Raw genomic sequence first — 9,033 nt, forward strand, 5'->3', positions numbered from 1 at the left:
GAAAGTCAAAAGCAGTTTGGATCATGTGACAATAAACAAACTCATGCCAGGGCTCAAAAGGTTGCCCGTATGCCTTTTGGGGCCACTGTTGGTGCTGCTATTGTTGAAGCAGAGAATAGTCTTGAGACAGATGTATGTTTTCCTGCTTTAGGAGATGTATCTCAATGTAACTCTTATATTGCCATTCTTTAGGATTAATTTTGTATTGGCTAACTTTTGAGTAGATATAAATTTTGCTATCTGGGATTGAAGGGTGTATTTGTCATATAATCTTTCATTGTTTACTTGTCAAAAAATAATAGAATTTTGTCACTTCTGTCATCATCATCAATCATTGTCAGTTCATCATATTAGTTACTGAATTTCAAGTTAAATTGCTACTTAATGGGTTATGTTTTCTCTTTATTGGTTATCAGTATGACATGGATCTCTTCAATATTGTTGCAGTTCCAGATTTTAATATGTAAGTCTCAATAGATTCAATGCTTCTCACGTATGTCGTTTTCCTTAATATTTGATGTGCTTTGTGATTTTCCCCTTTTAAATTACTAATTATTTCATGTATTGGTTTCAAGGGAGCCATGGAAAACAAAAGCTTGAATGTATGCTTCGTGAAATTTTTTTTGACTCTTTATTTCCATCTACCATGCATTTCATTTGATTGAAGTTTGTCTGACTTAGTTGTTGACAGATGTTCAATTCCAAGCTTGTTTTGGCATCTCCAGAAACTGCTACAGATGCAGATTATGCTTCAATTTTGGGAGTTATTGGCCATGAGGTGTATCATTTGTCTCAGAAGAAACAAGAAATTTAGATATATATATATATATATATTTTAATTTGTATTAATTTGGGTCTTATTTCTTGTGTATGTTGTAGTATTTTCACAACTGGACTGGCAATAGGTTAGCTTACATTGCTACTCTATCTCAATTATTAAAATCTTGTTACTCTTTTATTTAACTTTTTTTTTTCTTCCGATCTTTCTCTTTTGGTTGACACTTTTTTTTTTTTTTTTTGAGTGACATGTCGAGATCAGGTCTGGGCACATTATTAATTAACAAGTGACCATTGAAACGTTGAAAATATTTGTTGGTTGATTGAGCTTGCAAGTCTCTAATCTATTCCTTTGGTAGGAATTTTCATCTGACCTAGGGAGTCATATAGTAAAGCGGATTGCTGATGTTTCAAGGTTTTGAAATTGTCAGTTTCCACAGGCATTTCCACTCCTCTTCTACAACTTCTAGTGATGTTTTTAGTCTTTGTTACGTAACATTAGTAGCTGATATGCTATACATAGCACATAAAAATATTTTTAATTGTTTATGGATGTAATATTCATTTACATTGTAGATATAAATATAGAAAAAATATAAATTTTTCCCTTATCTCCACCATATCCGTATCCTTCTATATGTGACGTACAAATTTTAAATACTATATCTAGTACCTTATTGTACGTATTCTCTTATTAGGAAATTTGATACCCACATTCAATGTTATAAACTCAGATTTAGATTAAACTTGTCCTTATGAAGTGAATTTGATATGTGGAAGCTTATGGACTCAAAAGTTCTATTCAGAGGAAAGAATATGATCAATCGATCTTGCATGTTTTATTACCTAGTTGTTCTTCGACAACGGTTTTGTGTGATACATTTAATTCTTTTTTTTTTGGGAGAGGGGGGGGGGGGGGGAAAGGGAGGGGGAGTGAATAAGTCATAAATTAAAGACAAAGAATTTACAAGATTACAAGGGGCATGCCCCAGGCCCTAACCCATCAAAATCAATATACACAGCTACCAACCAACTAGCCGGATAAATTAAATTACATAGCTAGAACCTGCTAAAAAAAACTGTGTAACTAAGTTACATACACAGCCACAACATACAGCTAGAACTTGCCCAAAAAACTGTGTAGCTAAGCTATATAATTAAGCTATGCAAGTCCCTATACCAAAACTAGGATATTCAAACAGGTCATGGAATAAAATGTGTTCATATGCCCTATATAATGCATATTGGGGATATGAACACATCCAAAAAATCCACAACAGTTACAATATAATCTCCCTTGCACAGCCTGCAGGGGTAAGCTATGGACCAAAATATATAGCAGATAATCATCCCAACAAAATAAAACACAAATATATAAAAGACAAAGCTTCCAGCACTTCTTTGGTGTTTCCAGTAGCCCCTTCCAGCAGAGTGTACCCAGCTGCCTTTGATACCACCAGGATCCTCTTGTAGCACAATGTTCCCGGTCTCTTTCAGTTTCCTTTCCAGTCTTCTACCTCCAAGTTAGGTTAATAAAACCTGTCCAATATAGGGTATTACATAAGAACAACCTAAATAGACAAAGTTGTATAACCATAGATAGTGTTTCCATGTCACATTCACAAACATAGATAATATATATGCTCACTTCACTCAACCAAGGCATGATGAAGATTGTTTTGTTTATGGTTGGTCATGTAGCATTTGAATTCTCTCTCCCCACTCTCTGTTTTCCTATTTTTTTTCCTTTTTTTTACACAATAATATTGTGTTAGGAAAGTTGGAAGGAATGAACCCATTGCTATGAATGACATACTGGTATTAAAATGGCTGATGTTTGAGCTATATGACTTGGCTATTTCTAGGAAAAAAGTTAGGAATAACATCCGCTTGACAAATTAGAATGCATATTTTTTTTATAGCATAACTATCTATTCTAATGTTGCCAGAAAAGAATAAACAAGAATCTAAAATGTTTGATTGGTTCTCTCTTCTATTGATTCTCTTTAGGTGTCCAGATCTTTTGTTCTCAGATATCATAAAATTTGGCTATGGTTTACTTTTTTTACGTTGGTGACATTAGGAACATATTGGATAGTTAAATAAAAAAACAAATTAAAAGTGAGACACATGATAATAAATTGCTTGCCTTGGTTTATGTCTATGTACATACTATGTTTCCTTTGCTTCCAGAATTGTTTATTCCTCTGTTATTTTGATTCCCTGTTTTCTAAGTCTTAAGACTTGTAATTTCATTTATGATTTCCCTAAAATTGGAGCAGGGTGGTGCTTTTTTCCCATTTCCATGATATTCTTTAGTTCTTTTTAGTGCAGTACCGTACCTTTCTATGTGTAAATCTATGAAGGTGCCTTCAACTCCTAACTTTTGTTTAATTGGTTGTTCAGTTTTTGAATATTAATTAAATTTATCTAGTAGATACAGATAGTTTCCCTGATTTTTCTATGTTATATATGTTTTTCTTCTCTCTCTTTTTGGTTTTGATTCTACTTTCTACTACCATATGTCATTTGCCTATCCTTGGTTAGAAAAATCCTACACTCTTGTTAGTTTACCTTCATTTAAATTTTTTTGGAACCTACATGTCATCCATAAAATTTTATTTAGATACTCCAATAAAGTACTAACATGCCACCTCAACTTAATGTTTCCACAATGATTTCTTACCAAGAATTTCAACCCCTTAGAACATATATATTTAAATTGCTCTTTTGGTGAGTTGTGTTCATTTTATATGTTGACTTTGAGAAGCCTTTGAATCTTTGTTGGAGTGTTTTGTAAATTTATCGTCAATGACGGAGATTTCAGGCGAGGGTGTGGGACAAGTCTTCCTAGTATGGAACACCGATGACACAAGAGGAAATATGTGACAACCCTTACCTCTGATTAATGCTAAACTGTAACTGAGAATGATAAGTAACTGATTTGACTGAAATTCTGAATTGATTGCAAGAGTATATTGCTTGACTTGCATTTCTATCTGTTTGTCATTTGATCGATCTGTTCATGTTTTAAGTTTCGAACTGTAAATTGAAGGCCTTATCGGCGGCCGAATCTGAAATTGATTGGTATTGTATGCTAATTAGAATTTATGTGATTTTATGGTAGATTTAATTGAAATGCGATTTGGTATGATCAAATTAGATTAAATAAAGCTAAATTACATTAGTTCAAGTTTATTACAATATTGCCATTAAGTGGGCACTTTAGGCCATTAATTGATTTTTCCTATATCACTTTGTTGCACCATCTCACCCATTTCCTCTAGAGACCAATTCGAGAGAGAAAGAGGGAGAGTAGGAGAAAATTTAGTTTATCAAGAATTTGGCTTGGAGACTTAGAAGATTTGGAGGATAATTGCGAATTGAGCTTCCATACCTTGATATTCAAGACCTAAGGTAGGAAATCATCTTCTTGATTGTGAATTCTAGTTGTATCTTGCATGGTTCATGAGTCATCAGTGATCTAAGTCAAGAATTGGTTTAAAGAGTTGATTTGAGTAGCTAATTCATGCATGCATATACATGTTCTTGGAATTTGAGGTTGTTTTCATAAAATCCCCACATGCATGTCCATTTTCTAGTTGTAGTTCATGAATTCATCATGATTTTGGAGGGATTGACTCATTTGATCATGTGTTAGAAGCTTTGAATTCAATTGAATACATGCATGTTAAATGTACATCTTGTTCTTGAAGTTTATTTGAAATTTGTGTTTAATTGACTTACCTTTGAGCTTTAATTTTTCAAATTGATCTTTAAAACATGTTATATTATGGGTTTTAAAGTGTTTTCCAGAAAATTGGCCCAAAAGGATCGAATTTTGAGGCTTTTAAAGTCGAGTTTTGTGCTTGGGGATGAATTTGGAAATTCCAAATTTTAGACCCACGCTCGAGCGTAGGACTTCACGCTCGAGTGTACACTCTGAGTCATGCACCTCTGCTCGAGCGTGGAAAGTCACACTCGAGCATGAAATGCATATGCCCAGAAGTTCATGTGTTTTACAGTCCACTCGAGCGAGAGAGTTCACGCTCGAGCGAGGACCTGAGTCTCACGCTCGAGCAAGGATCGAGCGTCCGTCGAACGTGAATTGCATGCATCCAGTACTTTTCATGAAGTTTGCAGTCCGCTCGAGCGAATGAAGTCACGCTCGAGCGGAGCTCCTTTGTCTGCATGTCCGCTTGAGCGTAGAAAGCCACGCTCGAGCGTGGAGCCCTGTTTCAGCAAATTTTGAAAAATGTTTTAAAGTGCATCCTTGCATCCTCTTTCCATCCTAGGCAATTCTAGGCCATGTTTAAGGCATCTTAATGAGGATATTGATGTAGAACCACACCGAGTCAAAATAGGGACTAAGTTGTTGATTCCCGAGTGTGTAACTTAGTGTGTGTTCGTTTTGTAACTGTGTAGGGTTGGCATCCGAGGACACCCGCTAGCTGCTTATAGCCCAGTGCTCTGTGAGTAACAATGTTGTAAAGATATGTTCAATCATGAATATTTTTTGAATGATCAACTGTACTGCTTTCTGAAATGATATTTCTTACTGAATGAATGTTTGTCCTATTTGTGAACTGTATTCGTGGCATCCATAGCAATTTACTATTACTGTACTGTTACTGCTACTGTTACAGAGATCTCTATCAGTTCCAGTGTTGGAACCACTACCGTTTACTGTTATGATGGCCATCAACTAACTGTTCGGTTTGTTAAGACCTACTGCACTGTTTGCTATTAGATGTACCACATATGACTATTATGGTTTCTAAATGTACTGTTATGGCATGAAATATGAGCCACTGACTGAATGACTGATTTACTGATGTAAATGACTATTTTAAATACTGAAAGGACATTCATTCTCAACCTCTTTATGCATGTGTTATTCATTGGGCTCTAGCTTACTGTTTATATTTATATGTCAGTGTCCAGGCACCGGACCGGAGCTAGATGTGTCTGGTTAACTCCCTTTTTGTAAAGCCAACCTTAGTGCCTCACTTCGAGGTTCCGAGTCTGCTCAAGCTAAGGCTTTTTGGGGTGTCTCAGCTCACTCTTCTATCTCCATTTTGTTGTACGGTTTAAGATTTGCCCTGTACTGTTATGGTAGGGATTTAGTCCCCAACCTGAATGTTTGTATATGATGTATGTATATACTGTTTTGGCTTTGAATGTGAATATGTTCAGAAAAGTCTTTTTGCATTCGGACTGTCACAGCTCATTGGACATATCTTATTTACTGTGTTGGCTTTTGCCATCCCCTTTACTCTATATTACTGTCTTTACTGTTAAGCAGGCCTTCGGTAATCACGGATTACTGGTCGGTTACGGTGTTAAACCCATAGGGGCGGGTTTGGTTCGTGACAGAGTGGTATCAGAGCGATATGAAACCACGAGTTATACCGCACACACGTGTCCAAATGAGCTATAGGATGTCCTAGAAAAGTAATTAGGACATTGCATGAGCATGAGAAAGTGTGTGTGGCCATGACATGAATATAAGTGCTAATGTGCTAATGTGTTTAAGTATGTAACTGCCCATGTTTATTATTACCATATTGCCTATAGTGAAATGGACAATGCATGAAATAGGGATGAATCCGAATCATCTGAGACAAGGATGGCAAGATTAGAAAGAACAGTTGAACTGTTGTGTAATAACCCCGACCTCGGATTAATGCTAAACCATGATTATTTATGCCTAACAATAATTTAGAAAGAATCCGGAATTAAATTGCATATGTATTGCATTATCTTTGTGTTTTTATTTGTTTGCCATAAAATGATCTATACATTTTTTGACTTTAAACTGCGAATTGGAAGCCTTATCGGCGTTCGAATCAGAAATTGACTTAATTTACACTTGTTTGAGTTATTACAAGTTTGCCACTTAGTGGCTTGGGTCTAGACAGCCCTTATTTTGCTTTATTACATATTGGATGCATCTTTGCTCATCTTCTTGTGACCAAACAATGAGTAAGAGGGAGAGTGAGAGAAACTTGATTTCATCTAGAGATTTGGCTTGGAACTTAGGAGAATTGAAGAGGCTTTGCAAATTTGAGCTCCTAGACTTGGAATTCAAGGTTTAAGGTAGGAGATTCCCCTTTCAATTGTGAATTTAAGATTAATTCATGGATGGTTCATGAGACATTAGTGATTTAAGTCATGAATTGGTTGAAAATGTTGAATTGAGGCTTAAATCATGCATGCATGTTCATATCTTAGTATTTTGAAGTGTTTTCATGGAAGTTCTTACATGCAAGCCCATATTCTAGCCTTAGTCCATGAATTCATCATGATTTTGAGCTCAATCTTACTTTTGGCCATGTTTTAGAGCATTGGATTTAAAATGAACACTTGCATGTTAAGCTCTTGTTTTGCTCTTGAAGTTTTATTTGAAATTGTGTTCAATTGACTCACCCTTGGGCTTCGATTTTACAAATTGATCTTTGAAACATCTTATACTATGAGTTTACAAGTGTTTTCCAGAAAATAGGCCCAAGAGGTCGAGTTTTGAGGTGTTGAATGCTTGGTTTGAGCTTCTGAAGCAAATCTGGAAATTCCAGAATTTGGCTTCCTCGCTCGAGTGAAGGATTCCACGCTCGAGCGACCATCGTTTGTTCAGAGCTTAGCTCGAGCGAATGAATGGTGGCTTGAGCGTAAATTGCAAGCTCTCAGGTTTTTGGTGCATGCAGACGCACGCTCGAGCAACGAGACCTACGCTCGAGCGAAGAGCTGTGTCTCACGCTCGAGCGAGCATCGAGCGTAAAATTTCAACAACCAATACTTTTGCATTTTTACAGACCACTCGAGTGAAGGAGTCTACGCTCGAGCGACCCCTCTGTTTTGACAATCTCGCTCGAGCGAGGGAAGCTACGCTCGAGCGAGACCCCCGTTTTCAGCAAGTTTTGAAAAATGTTTTCCAAGGCATCTTTGCATCCTCTTTCCATCCTAGGCATTCCTAGGCCATGTTTAAGACTCTATAGTGAGGATTAAGGGTTAGAAACACATTAAGAGCCAACGAAGTAAGTTTTGTACAATTAGAACGTGTGTTTCAAGTGTGTGTCCGTTATGTGTTATGTAGGTCATGTGCCGCGTATCATGTGATCAATCTGCTCCGTCTGTCTGTTTCAAGGCCAACTGTGAGTAATAACTTAGTAAAGTTATGTTCAAACTGTATCTACTTTCTGTGTGATAAAACAAGATCTGTTTTTCGAAATGGTACGTTCTGTACAATGAATGATTGTTCAATTTCTGATATGTATTCGTGACATCCTTAGCATCATGTGATATTTGTTAGCTGTTACCCGGTATCGGTGGTTCCTTTATGGAACTTATTTCGGTCTACACTCTGTTACCCGCACCGGAGGCCCTGTCACGGTGGCTCAGGTTCTGTTCTATTGCCCGGATCCGGAGGTTCCTTTATGGAACTGGTTATTCGTAACCTCACGTGTATACGTTTTGTTTTGTTCTGTTCTGTTAATGCTAATGGATGTATCACGTAAACTTAATCATGACTTATGATTTCTGTCTGTATATGATCTGGACAAATGATGAATTTGATACAAATTTGAATTATGATTTCTGAATCTGTACGAACTCATTCATTGAAACCCTTTACTCTATTATTATTCACTGGGCTTTCGCTCACAGTTTATATTATGTATGTAGGTGAGTCGGCACATGACCAAGGCCATAGTTGACGGTCTTCTGCTCTATTTTGTCAGCCAACTGTTGTGCCTCCCGAGGATGTTCCGAACGAAGCCTAATGCCATGGCTGTTTTTGTATTCATGCTAGTCTTTGTGTATGCTCTGTAAAGTCAGGTCTTGGGAAGTACATTCTGTAAATACCTTGTACATATTGTGTATCTGGACTGGCATGTTTATGTATATATAAATAAGTTTTGAAATGTTCTGTCCCATGTACGTTATCACAGCTCATTGGACCTTGTCTATTTTTTATTATTGCTTCTGCAGCCCCTTATTATTTGCTAATCTGTTCAGAGGCCTTTGGTAATCCACAGATTACTGGCTGGTTACGGTGCTAAACCTACAGGGGCGGGTTTGGGTCGTGACAGAGTGGTATCAAAGCACGTGTTCTACTGCACACACAGGTCTGAATGAGCTTAGGATGTCCTAGTAAGAGTTAGGGGCATTCCATCTGCATGTGCGAGTGTGTGGTAATGCAACTGAATATGAAAACTGAATGTACATTTGAATCAAATGAATTGAAGGAAACGAATAAGA

This window comes from Camellia sinensis, chromosome 2 (genome assembly GCF_055761805.1).
Source record: "Camellia sinensis isolate YWXY chromosome 2, ASM5576180v1, whole genome shotgun sequence".
Taxonomy (NCBI): Eukaryota; Viridiplantae; Streptophyta; class Magnoliopsida; order Ericales; family Theaceae; genus Camellia; species Camellia sinensis.